At 44.9% G+C, this 17,295-nt stretch overlaps 1 pseudogene; it reads right to left on the bottom strand.

Moving 5' to 3' along the window:
- The window catches only part of LOC106573297 (rap guanine nucleotide exchange factor 5-like), a 96,663-nt pseudogene that overhangs the window by 24,891 nt on the left and 54,477 nt on the right, over positions 1-17,295 (bottom strand).

The following is a 17,295-nucleotide window of genomic DNA, read 5'->3' as shown; positions in this document are numbered from 1 at the left end:
GGTAGCCTACAGGAGACTTTTTGAAGTAGCGTTATCAGGCTGAAACATTGTGACTATATTTAGGCGTTAGGTTCTAGGTCTAGAAATAGATGGGAAAGGAGGCAGAACGCATGTTAAGTTTCCCTGAATAACTGGGCCTGCTGGGAGCACAGGCCTATGTGGAGAAGACTTAGGAGAATGATGATCCGTATCAGAAGTAAAAATCCAGCCAGACTGACCTGCTACTGTGCTTTTCTAGAATCTGTCCAGAGTCGACCCACAACTGATCCATGGAATGAAACATTCAATTAACAAGGCTATTGCGCCATTATTCAAATGGAATTTTCACTGCCGATTACAGCCTAGAGTAGAATTGTACTCAATTGAAAACAGTAATGCACTTTTTCATTGCATTGTGGTGTTGTACTGTACTATAATCTAGGTAAGATAACTGTATTGTCCCTAAACAAGATCAATAGGGGAGGTTTTTGAGCTGCATGTTTCAGGTCTTCACTGTTCTTTGATGATGTAATGATGCCTCTCAGCTACTCTTCTATCGAGTGGATTTACATTGAACATTGGTGAAGATTTGAATGATTTTATGTGTGGTATGATTGCTAATTAGCATTTTGCAGATCTGGATAAACATCCACCCACCGCTACTGTCGCTATGAATAGAGGACAGGATAGACAGTTGACGGGTAGACTATATATGATTCATCTACTACTGTAGTCACTATGAATAGAGGACAGGATAGACAGTTGACTGGTAGACAATATATGATTCATCTACTACTGTAGTCACTATGAATAGAGGACAGGATAGACAGTTGACTGGTAGACAACATTGACATATGGTTTAGTAAGAGTGTAGAAAAGCATAGTGCATAAGGGATGTACCAAAACATCTCCTCTGTGCCCAATAAAAACACACTACCCTCCTCTGTGCCCATTAAAAACACACTACCCTCCTCTATGCCCAATAAAAACACACTACCCTCCTCTGTGCCCAATAAAAACACACGACCCTCCTCTATGCCCAATAAAAACACACTACCCTGCTCTGTGCCCAATAAAAACACACTACCCTTCTCTGTGCCCAATAAAAACACACCACCCTCCTCTGTGCCCAATAAAAACACACTACCCTCCTCTGTGCCCAATAAAAACACACTACCCTCCTCTATGCCCAATAAAAACACACTACCCTACCCTCTGCCCAATAAAAACACACTACCCTCCTCTGTGCCCAATAAAAACACACTACCCTCCTCTGTGCCCAATAAAAAACACACTACCCTCCACTCTGCCCAATAAAAACACACTACCCTCCCCTCTGCCCAATAAAAACACACCACCCTCCTCTGTGCCCAATAAAAACACACTACCTTCCTCTGTGCCCAATAAAAACACACTACCCTCCTCTGTGCCCAATAAAAACACACTACCCTCCCCTCTGCCCAATAAAAACACACTACCCTCCTCTGTGCCCAATAAAAAATCACTACCCTCCTCTGTGCCCAATAAAAATCACACTACCCTCCTCTGTGCCCAATAAAAACACACTACCCTCCTCTAGTGCCCAATAAAAACACACTACCCTCCTCTGGTGCCCAATAAAAACACACTACCCTCCTCTATGCCCAATAAAAACACACTACCCTGCTCTGTGCCCAATAAAAACACACTACCCTCCTCTGTGCCCAATAAAAACACACTACCCTCCTCTGTGCCCAATAAAAACACACTACCCTCCTCTGTGCCCAATAAAACACACTACCCTCCTCTGTGCCCAATAAAAACACACTACCCTCCTCTGTGCCCAATAAAAACACACTACCCTCCTCTGTGCCCAATAAAAACACACTACCCTCCTCTATGCCCAATAAAAACACACTACCCTCCTCTATGCCCAATAAAAACACACTACCCTCCTCTATGCCCAATAAAAACACACTACCCTCCTCTGTGCCCAATAAAAACACACTACCCTGCTCTGTGCCCAATAAAAACACACAACCCTCCTCTGTGCCCAATAAAAACACACTACCCTCCTCTGTGCCCAATAAAAACACACTACCCTCCTCTGTGCCCAATAAAAACACACTACCCTCCTCTGTGCCCAATAAAACACACTTCCCTCCTCTGTGCCCAATAAAAACACACTACCCTCATCTGTGCCCAATAAAAACACACTACCCTCCTCTGTGCCCAATAAAAACACACAACCCTCCTCTGTGCCCAATAAAAACACACTACCCTCCTCTATGCCCAATAAAAACACACTACCCTACCCTCTGCCCAATAAAAACACACTACCCTCCTCTGTGCCCAATAAAAACACACTTCCCTCCTCTATGCCCAATAAAAATACACTACCCTCCACTCTGCCCAATAAAAACACACTACCCTCCCCTCTGCCCAATAAAAACACACCACCCTCCTCTGTGCCCAATAAAAACACACTACCTTGCTCTGTGCCCAATAAAAACACACTACCCTCCTCTGTGCCCAATAAAAACACACTACCCTCATCTGTGCCCAATAAAAACACACTACCCTCCCCTCTGCCCAATAAAAACACACTACCCTCCTCTGTGCCCAATAAAAACACACTACCCTCCTCTGTGCCCAATAAAAATTCACTACCCTGCTCTAGTGCCCAATAAAAACACACTACCCTCCTCTGTGCCCAATAAAAACACACTACCCTGCTCTAGTGCCCAATAAAAACACACTACCCTCCTCTGTGCCCAATAAAAACACACTACCCTTCTCTATGCCCAATAAAAACACACTTCCCTCCTCTATGCCCAATAAAAACACACTACCCTCCACTCTGCCCAATAAAAACACACTACCCTCCCCTCTGCCCAATAAAAACACACCACCCTCCTCTGTGCCCAATAAAAACACACTACCTTGCTCTGTGCCCAATAAAAACACACTACCCTCCTCTGTGCCCAATAAAAACACACTACCCTCCCCTCTGCCCAATAAAAACACACTACCCTCCTCTGTGCCCAATAAAAACACACTACCCTCCTCTGTGCCCAATAAAAATTCACTACCCTGCTCTAGTGCCCAATAAAAACACACTACCCTCCTCTGTGCCCAATAAAAACACACTACCCTGCTCTAGTGCCCAATAAAAACACACTATCCTCCTCTGTGCCCAATAAAAACACACTACCCTTCTCTATGCCCAATAAAAACACACTACCCTGCTCTGTGCCCAATAAAAACACACAACCCTCCTCTGTGCCCAATAAAAACACACTACCCTCCTCTGTGCCCAATAAAAACACACTACCCTGCTCTGTGCCCAATAAAAATACACTACCCTCCTCTGTGCCCAATAAAAACACACTACCCTCCTCTGTGCCCAATAAAAACACACTACCCTGCTCTATGCCCAATAAAAACACACTACCCTCCTCTATGCCCAATAAAAACACACTACCCTCCTCTATGCCCAATAAAAACACACTACCCTCCTCTGTGCCCAATAAAAACACACTACCCTGCTCTGTGCCCAATAAAAACACACTACCCTTCTCTATGCCCAATAAAAACACACAACCCTCCTCTGTGCCCAATAAAAACACACTACCCTCCTCTGTGCCCAATAAAAACACACTACCCTCCTCTGTGCCCAATAAAAACACACTACCCTCCTCTGTGCCCAATAAAAACACACTACCCTCCTCTGTGCCCAATAAAAACACACCACCCTCCTCTGTGCCCAATAAAAACACACAACCCTGCTCTGTGCCCAATAAAAACACACTACCCTCCTCTGTGCCCAATAAAAACACACAACCCTCCTCTGTGCCCAATAAAAACACACTACCCTCCTCTGTGCCCAATAAAAACACACTACCCTCCTCTGTGCCCAATAAAAACACACTACCCTCCTCTGTGCCCAATAAAAACCCACTACCCTCCTCTGTGCCCAATAAAAACACACTACCCTCCTCTATGCCCAATAAAAACACACTACCCTCCTCTATGCCCAATAAAAACACACTACCCTCCTCTATGCCCAATAAAAACACACTACCCTGCTCTGTGCCCAATAAAAACACACTACCCTCCTCTATGCCCAATAAAAACACACTACCCTCCTCTGTGCCCAATAAAAACACACTACCCTCCTCTGTGCCCAATAATAACACACTACCCTCCTCTGTGCCCAATAAAAACACTCTACCCTCCTCTGTGCCCAATAAAAACACACTACCCTCCTCTATGCCCAATAAAAACACACTACCCTGCTCTGTGCCCAATAAAAACACACTACCCTGCTCTGTGCCCAATAAAAACACACTACCCTGCTCTATGCCCAATAAAACACACTACCCTGCTCTATGCCCAATAAAAACACACTACCCTCCTCTATGCCCAATAAAAACACACTACCCTCCTCTGTGCCCAATAAAAACACACTACCCTCCACTGTGCCCAATAAAAACACACTACCCTCCTCTGTGCCCAATAAAAACACACTACCCTCCTCTGTGCCCAATAAAAACACACTACCCTCCTCTGTGCCCAATAATAACACACTACCCTCCCCTCTGCCCAATAAAAACACACTACCCTGCTCTGTGCCCAATAAAAACACACAACCCTCCTCTGTGCCCAATAAAAACACACTACCCTCCTCTGTGCCCAATAAAAACACACTACCCTCCTCTATGCCCAATAAAAACACACTACCCTCCTCTATGCCCAATAAAAACACACTACCCTGCTCAGTGCCCAATAAAAACACACTACCCTCCTCTATGCCCAATAAAAACACACTACCCTCCTCTGTGCCCAATAAAAACACACTACCCTCCTCTGTGCCCAATAATAACACACTACCCTCCTCTGTGCCCAATAAAAACACACTACCCTCCTCTGTGCCCAATAAAAACACACTACCCTCCTCTATGCCCAATAAAACACACTACCCTGCTCTGTGCCCAATAAAAACACACTACCCTGCTCTGTGCCCAATAAAAACACACTTCCCTTCTCTGTGCCCAAAAAAACACACTACCCTCCCCTCTGCCCAATAAAAACACACTACCATGCTCTGTGCCCAATAAAATCTAAAATAAAATAATCCTCAAAGCAACAACAAAACGTTAGACAACTCTCTCCTATTTTGAACTAACCAGCACATTTCAAACTGTCCCTTGGCAAAAGACAATCAAGACTAGTTTATTTGAAAAGCTTAAAAGACATCCCATCACAAATAGTCACATACAGAAGCAGACAAACACTGACCTCCCAGGTCTGACTTAGGCGGCTAACTGCTGCTGTGTTCAGACCCATAACGATGGCAAAGAAAGAGTTGAGGTTCCTCTGGGCTTTACAGCTGAAGAAACAAAGAGTGACACTGTTAACACCAGCTTCATACAGTAATGATACAGGAATACAAACTGTAATTCCTCACTAAACCACAGGAGGGGGCATCCTGTCCATGCATACCTCACTATAATAGAGTATTGTGCAGAGTTCTGTAGTTGACGTATTGGGCCCTTAGTGAAATGGACCAGTCATACTGCTCTACTTCTGTAGAAGAAAACTTTAGCACATTTTGAGGATGTAACAACTCTGCTCTAAATGCTGGATCCCACTATGTTGTGGTCAGAGAGGAGAGGATAGGAGAGGAGAGGATAGGAGCTCACTGGGCAGCGATCTTGATGAACTTCTTGATGAGTTGGACTCTGTTGCAGAGCGTAGGACACATCAGGACTTCTGTCATCACCCACAGCTGTACCTCATTGCAGCGCTGCAGCAGCAGCTCCAGCGCCACCGTGTGGCCACCGCTGGCATGACGGCTGAACGTGAAGTACACCAGCTCTTGCTGTAGTGGAGAGAGACAGGACAGGGCAGGACAGGACAGGGCAGGACAGGACAGGGCAGGACAGGGCAGGACAGGACAGGACAGGGCAGGACAGGACAGGGCAGGACAGGGCAGGACAGGGCAGTACAGGACAGGGGTGAGCTTGTAGAAAGCTTTGAATCACTAATATATTTAACTATGTCCTAAATGGCACCCTATTCCCTTTATAGCGCACTACTTTTGACCAGAGCTCTATTGGCCCTGGTAAAAACAAAAGGTGCACTATAGTGAATCGGGTGCCAATTGGGACGCATACATAGTGTAGGTGATGGACAAAAGATGATGTCACGGACCTCATGTATTGAGTTGAAGACACTCCAGTCAAAGTTTGTAAGGGTGACAGCCACGTCCCATGTGTTCATACTCAGCATGCGAGCTGACCTCTGTTGTAGCTCTGCGTTGTCTGTGAACGGGTTCTGAGAGGAGAAATGAATATGATATATGTTCTGTCGGGTTATGTAAGAACATGTTCTTTTCTGGTGTGATATGACCCTGTGGGATATAGGCTGGAAGCATATCCAGTAGGAATCAGGTATATAATGTGATAAACCAAATGCAGAAGTAGCTTGATAGGAGGCCTGAGGACTGTCACCTCTGCTAGATTCATTCACATTGTAGCCTGCTGAGGAACTGCATTGAAGTGGACTCATTGTGATTCCTACCATGACTTCACTCAGATCCTTTCTGCACACATGCAGCCTCCCCACTGCTGTCAGCGAATCAGAGTAGAGCCTGTCCTGAGGCTTCAGGAGGAGTTTCTCTGGAGAGAGGAAGCATCACACACAGCACAGCCGTTATAAATATGTCAGCCAGCGTGTCACCTGCTATCTGGGGTAGATAAGTGTCCCAGTGCCGGGTTGGTTCTGTTCTGCAGTAGTCAGTCAGTGTAGGGTTGGTTCTGTTCTACAGTAGTCAGTCAGTGTAGGGTTGGTTCTGTTCTGCAGGACTCAGTCAGTGTAGGGTTGGATCTGTTCTGCAGGACTCAGTCAGTGTAGGGTTGGTTCTGTTCTGCAGTAGTCAGTCAGTGTAGGGTTGGTTCTGTTCCACAGTAGTCAGTCAGTGTAGGGTTGGTTCTGTTCTGCAGGACTCAGTCAGTGTAGGGTTGGTTCTGTTCCACAGTAGTCAGTCAGTGTAGGGTTGGTTCTGTTCCACAGTAGTCAGTCAGTGTAGGGTTGGTTCTGTTCTGCAGGACTCAGTCAGTGTAGGGTTGGTTCTGTTCTGCAGGACTCAGTCAGTGTAGGGTTGGATCTGTTCTGCAGGACTCAGTCAGTGTAGGGTTGGTTCTGTTCCACAGTAGTCAGTCAGTGTAGGGTTGGTTCTGTTCCACAGTAGTCAGTCAGTGTAGGGTTGGTTCTGTTACGCAGGACTCAGTCAGTGTAGGGTTGGTTCTGTTCTGCAGGACTCAGTCAGTGTAGGGTTGGTTCTGTTCTACAGTAGTCAGTCAGTGTAGGGTTGGTTCTGTTCTGCAGGGGTCAGTCAGTGTAGGGTTGGTTCTGTTCTACAGTAGTCAGTCAGTGTAGGGTTGGTTCTGTTCCACAGTAGTCAGTCAGTGTAGGGTTGGTTCTGTTCTGCAGGACTCAGTCAGTGTAGGGTTGGTTCTGTTCTACAGTAGTCAGTCAGTGTAGGGTTGGTTCTGTTCTGCAGGACTCAGTCAGTGTAGGGTTGGTTCTGTTCTGCAGGACTCAGTCAGTGTAGGGTTGGTTCTGTTCTGCAGGACTCAGTCAGTGTAGGGTTGGTTCTGTTCTACAGTAGTCAGTCAGTGTAGGGTTGGTTCTGTTCTGCAGGACTCAGTCAGTGTAGGGTTGGTTCTGTTCTGCAGGGGTCAGTCAGTGTAGGGTTGGTTCTGTTCTACAGTAGTCAGTCAGTGTAGGGTTGGTTCTGTTCTACAGTAGTCAGTCAGTGTAGGGTTGGTTCTGTTCTGCAGGACTCAGTCAGTGTAGGATTGGTTCTGTTCTACAGTAGTCAGTCAGTGTAGGGTTGGGTCCTGTTCTACAGTAGTCAGTCAGTGTAGGGTCGTTTCTGTTCTACAGTAGTCAGTCAGTGTAGGGTTGGGTCCTGTTCTACAGTAGTCAGTCAGTGTAGGGTTGGTTCTGTTCTACAGTAGTCAGTCAGTGTAGGGTTGGTTCTGTTCTACAGTAGTCAGTTAGTGTAGGGTTGGTTCTGTTCTACAGTAGTCAGTCAGTGTAGGGTTGGTTCTGTTCTGCAGTAGTCAGTCAGTGTAGGGTTGGTTCTGTTCTACAGTAGTCAGTCAGTGTAGGGTTGGTTCTGTTCTACAGTAGTCAGTCAGTGTAGGGTTGGTTCTGTTCTGCAGGACTCAGTCAGTGTAGGGTTGGTTCTGTTCTACAGGACTCAGTCAGTGTAGGGTTGGTTCTGTTCTGCAGGACTCAGTCAGTGTAGGGTTGGTTCTGTTCTACAGTAGTCAGTCAGTGTAGGGTCGGTTCTGTTCTACAGTAGTCAGTCAGTGCAGGGTCGGTTCTGTTCTGCAGTAGTCAGTCAGTGTAGGGTTGGTTCTGTTCTACAGTAGTCAGTCAGTGTAGGGTTGGTTCTGTTATACAGTAGTCAGTCAGTGTAGGGTTGGTTCTCTTCTAAAGTAGTCAGTCAGTGTAGGGTTGGTTCTGTTCTGCAGTAGTCAGTCAGTGTAGGGTTGGTTCTGTTATACAGTAGTCAGTCAGTGTAGGGTTGGTTCTGTTCTGCAGGACTCAGTCAGTGTAGGATTGGTTCTGTTCTACAGTAGTCAGTCAGTGTAGGGTTGGTTCTGTTCTACAGTAGTCAGTCAGTGTAGGGTTGGTTCTGTTCCACAGTAGTCAGTCAGTGTAGGGTTGGTTCTGTTCTACAGTAGTCAGTCAGTGTAGGGTTGGTTCTGTTCTGCAGGACTCAGTCAGTGTAGGGTTGGTTCTGTTCTGCAGGACTCAGTCAGTGTAGGGTTGGTTCTGTTCTACAGTAGTCAGTCAGTGTAGGGTTGGTTCTGTTCTACAGTAGTCAGTCAGTGTAGGGTTGGTTCTGTTCTACAGTAGTCAGTCAGTGTAGGGTTGGTTCTGTTCTACAGTAGTCAGTCAGTGTAGCCACAGCGGCTGACAACAGAAAACGACTACATGTCGGGACAGCAGGACTTTGTTCATTCCTGCTCGCTTTAGGTGGACAGACTTTATATGTGTATACTGTATCCTAGTCCAGGCTCATCCTATATAACTACTGCTGTACACACCTTTTCTATTCATATACTGTCCATACTGTCTTTACACATCATTATATGTACATAATATACATGCACAGTATCAGTCAAAAGTTTGGACACAACTACTCATTCAAGGGATTATCTTTATTTGACTATTTTGTATATTGTAGAATAACAGTTAAAACATCAAACTATCAAATTACACATGGAATCATGTAGTAACCAAAAATGTATTTTATACTTGAGATTATTCAAAGTAGCCACCCTTTGCCGCCTTGATGACAGCTTTGAACACTCTTGGCATTCTCTCAACCAGCTTCATGAGGAATGTTTTTCCAACAGTCTTGAAGGAGTTCCCACATATGCTGAGCACTTGCTGGTTGCTTATAATTTACTCTGCGGTCCAACTCATCCCAAACCATCTCAATTGGGTTGAGGTTGGGTGATTGTGGAGGCCAGGTCATCTGATGCAGCACTCCATCACTCCCCTTCTTGGTCAATTAGCCCAAATGGGCATTGTCCTATTAAAAAACAAATTATAGTCTCACTAAGCACAATCCAGATGGGATGGTGTATCGCTGCAGAATGCTGTGGTAGCCATGCTGGTTAAGTGTGCCTTGAATTCTAAATAAATCACAGACAGTGTCACCAGCAATGCAGCCCCACACCATCACACCTCCTCCTCCATGCTTCACGGTGGGAACCACACATGCTGAAATCATCCATTCACCTACTCTGCATCTCACAAAGACATGGCAGATGGAAGCATAAAATCTCAAAGGACAGATTTCCACTGGTCTAATGTCCATTGCTCGTGTTTCTTGGCCCACACAAGTCTCTTCTTCTTATTGGTGTCCTTTAGTAGGGGTTTCTTTGCAGCAATTCGCCCATGAAGACCTGATTCACTCAGTCTCATCTGAACAGTTGATGTTGAGATGTCTGTTACTTGAACTCTGTGAAGTATTTATTTGGGCTGCAATCTGAGGTGCAGTTAACTCTAATGAACTCTAATGAATCTTCTGCAGCAGAGGTAACTCTGGGTCTTCCTTTCCTGTGGCGGTCCTCATGAGAACCAGTTTCTTCATAGCGCTTGATGGTTTTTGCGACTGCACTTCAAGAAACTTTCTTGAAGTTCTTGAAATGTTCCGCATTGACTGACCTTCATGTCTTAAGGTAATGATGGACTGTCATTTCTCTTTGCTTATTTGAGTTGTTCTTGCCATAATATGGACTTGGTCTTTTACCAAATAGGAATATCTTCTGTATACCACCCCTACCTTGTCACAACACAACTAATTGGCTCAAACGCATTAAGAAGGAAAGAAATTCCAGAAATTAACTTTTAACAAGGCACACCTGTTAATTGAAATACATTCCAGGTGACTACCTCATGAATCTGGTTGAGAGAATGCCAAGAGTGTGCAAAGCTGTCATCAAGGCAACGGGTGGCTACTTTGAAGAATCTCAAATATAACATTGCTTGTTCTGATATTTCTTGAGTTCTCTGTATTTTTGGGATTCTCTGTGTGTGTGTATTGTGTTTTTATTTATATTATGTTTTGTATTGCTAGGTATTACTGCACTGTTGGAGCTAGAAACACAAGCATTTCGCTGCACTTGTGGTAACATCTGCAAATCTGTGTACGCGACCAATAAACTTTTGATTTGATAGGATTTCAACAAGCAGGCAGTCAGACAGACAGACCATTGGAACTCTGGTGAATCCCTGTGTGTGTTATGTTGTGGTTAGTTACCTCAACGGTAAATGACAACCAACAGGACCAGCTACTCCAGGTATGGTTAGGTTAGGGTAAGATTAGATACCTCCAGGGTAGGTGACAGTCAGTAGGATCATTTCCTCCAGTGTGTTGTGTATGGTTAGGTTAGGGTTAGATTAGATACCTCCAGGGTAGGTGACAGTCAGCAGGATCATTTCCTCCAGTGTGCTGTGTATGGTTAGGTTAGGGTTAGATTAGATACCTCCAGGGTAGGTGACAGTCAGCAGGATCATTTCCTCCAGTGTGTTGTGTATGGTTAGGTTAGGGTAAGATTAGATACCTCCAGGGTAGGTGACAGTCAGCAGGATCATTTCCTCCAGTGTGTTGTGTATAGTTAGGTTAGGGTTAGATTAGATACCTCCAGGGTAGGTGACAGTCAGCAGGATCATTTCCTCCAGTGTGTTGTGTATGGTTAGGTTAGGGTTAGATTAGTTACCTCCAGGGTAGGTGACAGTCAGTAGGATCATTTCCTCCAGTGTGTTGTGTATGGTTAGGTTAGGGTTAGATTAGATACCTCCAGGGTAGGTGACAGTCAGCAGGATCATTTCCTCCAGTGTGCTGTGTATGGTTAGGTTAGGGTTAGATTAGATACCTCCAGGGTAGGTGACAGTCAGCAGGATCATTTCCTCCAGTGTGTTGTGTATGGTTAGGTTAGGGTAAGATTAGATACCTCCAGGGTAGGTGACAGTCAGCAGGATCATTTCCTCCAGTGTGTTGTGTATAGTTAGGTTAGGGTTAGATTAGATACCTCCAGGGTAGGTGACAGTCAGCAGGATCATTTCCTCCAGTGTGTTGTGTATGGTTAGGTTAGGGTTAGATTAGTTACCTCCAGGGTAGGTGACAGTCAGCAGGATCATTTCCTCCAGTGTGTTGTGTATAGTTAGGTTAGGGTTAGACTAGATACCTCCAGGGTAGGTGACAGTCAGCAGGATCATTTCCTCCAGTGTGTTGTGTATGGTTAGGTTAGGGTTAGATTAGATACCTCCAGGGTAGGTGACAGCCAGCAGGACCAGCTCCTCCAGGGGGACATCCAGTCTCTCAGCCACCTCCTGCAGCAGCCCCTGGGCCACAACACTGGCCAGGCTCCTCACACTCAGATATGAGTCCATGCTCACGTACACATGACACAACACTGAGGAGGGAGGGAGAGGGAGAGGAAGGAAGGAACGAGAGACAGAGCGAGAAAGAGAACACTGTTTATCCCATAGAAGTAGAACGAATAGAATGGAGTTCGAACTACTGACCATAGCAATTTGAATGGTCAACTTATGGGTGTTCTCAAATGGCTAACCTGCTACATAAAGTGGTACATGAGGTGATGTGTGTGAAGAGGCTGGACCGACTGACACTTTTTCTGAACAATGAGATTCTCAATGCTTTCATGTTCAATGATGTCATAATTCACATGCATCACCTCATGTACTGACATCATTGAACATGAAAGCATTGGGATTTTCATTGTTCAGAAAAGTCTCATTCTGCCCAGCCTCAAGGATTTCCATTGTTACTCTGTCTACTCACAGTGCTTGCTACCTTAAAAAGAATGGCTCTGAGATGCTCTATACAGAACGTCATCAGCCGACACAAACTTTGGAAACAATGCATGTTGGGAGGAATGTAGGAAGAAGAAATAGAAAGACAGGGGCTGCATCCCAAATGGCCATAGGGCCCTGCTCAAAAGTAGTGCACTATATAGGGAATAGGGTGCCATTTGAGACGCAGGCAGATTTTAGGACCGACTCACCTTCCCTGGTCTCCCTTTGTGTTCTTCTGGACGGGAGCCCGTTCTCTTTCAGGCTCAGTTGGTGGGAAAGAGCTTTGCTCTAAATGGAAGGACATACAGGGAATTCAGAACACATTCATACTGTGTGAGTAAACATTCTAACTCTTCTGGACTCTTGTGGTTTCTGCAGGAAACAAGAGGACAATAGTATTTAATGACCCAAACGGTTGCAAATAGGCTATAAGGAAACCTGGCTATTTAAAAGTAAACACATCCCTACAACATATCCTCAACTAGATTCAGCCGCGGGCCCATTTTTTTTCTTGAGCGGATGATTAGGAGGCCAGAACATAATTACAAATAATTTGTAGACTGTAAATTGACCGCAAGAAGCCCAAACTGTCACATCCTGACCAGAAAAGGGGCTGTTTGTTATTGCAGGTTGGTCAGGGCGTGGCAGGGGGTGTTTGTTTAGGGTGTGTCGGGGTTGTTTGGGTTATGTTCTATGTTAGTGTATTTCTATGTTATTTCTAGTTGGTATATTTCCTCTGTTTCACTTTCTGTTGGTTAGGTCTACGTTAGGCACGCACCTGTTTTGTATTAGTTGTTAGTGGGGGGGTCTATTTAGTCTAGCTAGGTAGGATTGTTTTTTGTGCGTGATTGTTCTATGTCAGGACGTATGTTGTTTGAGGAACAAGTGTTACCCTCTGCCTGTGATTTTCGCAGAGGTTATTGTGGGCTGCGTCCCTGCATTGTGTTGGGCTGGGTTTTTGAGCATTTGTTTTATGCGGCCTGCCCTACCTAGTTTTCGGTCTGAGTGGATACCCATTAAAAGTGTGTTCACAGATTTTTCTGTCTCCTGCGCTTGACTTCACCTCTCCTGCTTCCTTGAGCCACCCCCTGACACTAACAGATTTCCAGAATGAAAAACCACGGTGCTGATTTGCTGTAGTTTTAACTCAGAAAACTTGGGGGCCAACTCTTACCACAGGGGGTTGGTGGAACCTTAATTAGGGAGGATGGGCTCGTGGTAATGGCTGGAGTGGAATGGTATCAAGTACATCCAACACATGGTTTCCATGGTTTCCATGTGTTTGATGCTATTCCATTCGCTGTCCTCCCCTCAGCAGCCTCCTGTGACTCATACAATAGCTCCATTACCTCTCATGCAGTTTGTCCTCTTACCTTTCTGTGGGGTGAATACTCATCTCATGCAGTTTTGTCCTCTTACCTTTCTGTGGGGTGAATACTCATCTCATGCAGTTTGGCCTCTTACCTTTCTGTGGGGTGAATACTCATCTCATGCAGTTTTGTCCTCTTACCTTTCTGTGGGGTGAATACTCATCTCATGCAGTTTGGCCTCTTACCTTTCTGTGGGGTGAATACTAATTTCATGCAGTTTTGTCCTCTTACCTTTCTGTGGGGTGAATACTCATCTCATGCAGTTTGGCCTCTTACCTTTCTGTGGGGTGAATACTCCTCCGCTGTACTGGAGAGAGAAACAAAATCAAACAATTAGACCATGAGACAAGAACGACAAAAAAAAACAATACACACACTCGTTTGGACCGTTTCAATCAACTCTTTTTTTTTTTTTTTCACCTTTATTTAACCAGTTAGGCAAGTTGAGAACAAGTTTTCATTTACAATTGCAACCTGGGCAAGATAAAGCAAAGCAGTTTGACACATACAACAACACAGAGTTACACATGGAGTAAAAACAAACCTACAGTCAATAATAGTAGTAGAAAAATAAGTCTATATACAAAGTGAGCAAATGAGGTGAGATAAGGGAGGTAAAGGCAAAAAAGGCCATGGTGGCGAAGTAAATACAATATAGCAAGTAAAACACTGTAATGGTAGATTTGCAGTTTAAGAAAGTGCAAAGTAGAAATAGAAATAATGGGGTGCAAAGGAGCTAAATAAATAAATAAATACAGTAGGGGAAGAGGTAGTTGTTTGGGCTAAATTATAGCTGGGCTAAGTACAGGTGCAGTAATCTGTGAGCTGCTCTGACAGCTGGTGCTTAAAGCTAGTGAGGGAGATAAGTGTTTCCAGTTTTAGAGATTTTTTATGTTCGTTCCTGTCATTGGCAGCAGAGAACTGGAAGGAGAGGCGGCCGAAGGAGGAATTGGCTTTGGGGGTGACCAGAGAGATATACCTGCTGGAGCGCGTGCTACAGGTGGGTGCTGCTATGGTGACCAGCGAGCTGAGATAAGGGGGGACTTTACCTAGCAGGGTCTTGTAGATGACCTGGAGCCAGTGGGTTTGGCGACGATTATGAAGCGAAGGCCAGCCAACGAGAGCGTACAGGTCGCAGTGGTGGGTAGTATATGGGGCTTTGGTGACAAAACGGATGGCACTGTGATAGACTGCATCCAATTTATTGAGTAGGGTATTGGAGACTATTTTGTAAATGATGTCGCCGAAGTCGAGGATCGGTAGGATGGTCAGATTTACGAGGGTATGTTTGGCACCATGAGTGAAAGATGCTTTGTTGAGAAATAGGAAGCCAATTCTAGATTTAACTGGATTGGAGATGTTTGATGTGAGTCTGGAAGGAGAGTTTACAGTCTAGCCAGACACCTAGGTATTTGTAGTTGTCCACATATTCTAAGTCATAACCGTCCAGAGTAGTGATGCTGGACGGGCGGTAGTACTGTGATTTTAACCTGGTAGTACTGTGATTTACCATTTATCAACTAGTAACCTGGTAGTACTGTGATTTTCCATCAATCAACTAGATTAGTCAAGGCTAGGTGACATGAGTCACGGTCCTGATTAGAAAAGTCAAGGTTAGGTGACATGGGTCATGGTCCTGATTAAAGGTGCAATATGTAGAAAACGGTCCACCATTTCCTGGTTGCTAACATTCAAATAGTTTGCCTAATTTCAGTTTATGTGACAAAACAAGCAATGTATGGTGTAGAGAATCATTGTACCATCTAAACCGCTGTGAAATATATTTTCAATAACCAAAAATATTGTATTTTCAGCTGTTTGAAGCTGGTGTACAAAACCGAAAGTAATCTCAAAAACGGGAAGCACAGAAATAGCACCCATAGAACAGATTTACCACTCCTTAGACTTGCTTTCAATTATAATAACAGATTTATAACTCACATTTCTATGTGAATTTGGTAGGGAGGGAGTAGGTGAGGAGAAGGAAGGTAGGAGGGATGAGGGGAGGGTTGACATGGGATGTGTCCCACTCAATGGACACATGTTCTATATTCTGGGTGTTCTTGGATGTGTGCGTTTGTCAGCAAGGAAGGAATCCTCAATGCTATTGGCAATATTAGAACCAACAGTAGAAATGGAACAACAGGCCTCTCTGTCACAGGTTGTGCTTTCCCAGATATTCTTCCTACGTGTCTTAGACCCCGGATACAGAAGGAGAGGAACTCAGAGACCCCAACAGCACAACAACACATACCCCAAACAGTACAACAACACAGCCCCAAACAGTACAACAACACAGCCCCAAACAGGACAACAACACAGCCCCAAACAGGACAACAACACATCCCCAAACAAGACAACAACACAGCCCCAAACAGGACAACAACACAGCCCCAAACAGGACAACAACACAGCCCCAAACAGTACAACAACACAACTCCAAACGGGACAACAACACATCCCCAAACAGTACAACAACACAGCCCCAAACAGGTTGACAACACAGCCCCAAACAGTACAACAACACACTCCCCAAACAGTACAACAACACTCTCCCCAAACGGGACAACAACACAACCGCAAACGAGACAACAACACAGCCCCAAACAGTACAACAACACAGCCCCAAACAGTACAACACAGCTCCAAACAGCACAACAGCACAGCCACAAACAGCACAACAACAACAGCCCAAATTAGCACAACAGCCCCAAACAGAGCAACAACACAGGCCCAAACACTGCAACTACTCTTAATTTATCAATGGATTAATTTAGTATGAATACAGTTGAGATCATAAAAACAGCCCTCGACAGTACATGTTTCCATTCATGGGTGGTGGTGTTGGAGGACACATGACTCTCTCTGCCTCTAGGACAGTTGATCTATATTCATAAGTGTTTTCAGTTTTGACTCACTCTTTTAGTACAAAAAAACGCATCTCAAATGTCACCCTATTCTCTTTACAGGCCAATAGGGAGTAGTGTGATAGGCCTATAGGGCTCTGGTCAGAATTAATGCACTATACAGGGAAAAGTGTGCCATTTGACATGCACACAAAGTCACATTTCCTATTTACCAGCTACATGTTCGGAATTCACACTTAGGAGAAATAATCCACACATACATTACACATAAACACACTATATATCCAAAAGTGTGTGGACACCCCTTGAAATTAGTGCATTCGGCTATTTCAGCTATCTCAGCCACACCTGAAATAGCCAGTGTATAAAATCAAGCACATAGCCATTTCCATAGACAAACATTGGCAATAGAATGGCCTTACTGAAGAGCTCAACATGGGGCTGTCATAGGATGCCACCATTCTAACAAGTCAGTTAGTAAAAATGTGTGCCCTGCAAGAGCTGCCCTGGTCAACTGTAATTGCTGTTATTGTGAAGTGGAAATATCTAGGATCAACAACGGCTCAGCCGCGAAGTGGTAGGCCACACAAGCTCACAGAACGCGTAGCTCTTCTGTTCTCGGTTGCATCACTCACCACTGATTTCCGAACTGCCTCCGGAAGCAATGTCAGCACAAGAACTGGTCATCG

Source organism: Salmo salar, chromosome ssa05 (assembly GCF_905237065.1).
Source record: "Salmo salar chromosome ssa05, Ssal_v3.1, whole genome shotgun sequence".
NCBI classification, from domain to species: domain Eukaryota; kingdom Metazoa; phylum Chordata; class Actinopteri; order Salmoniformes; family Salmonidae; genus Salmo; species Salmo salar.
Note: the sequence above shows the minus strand (reverse complement) of the source record. Positions and strands in the feature narration are given on the sequence as shown.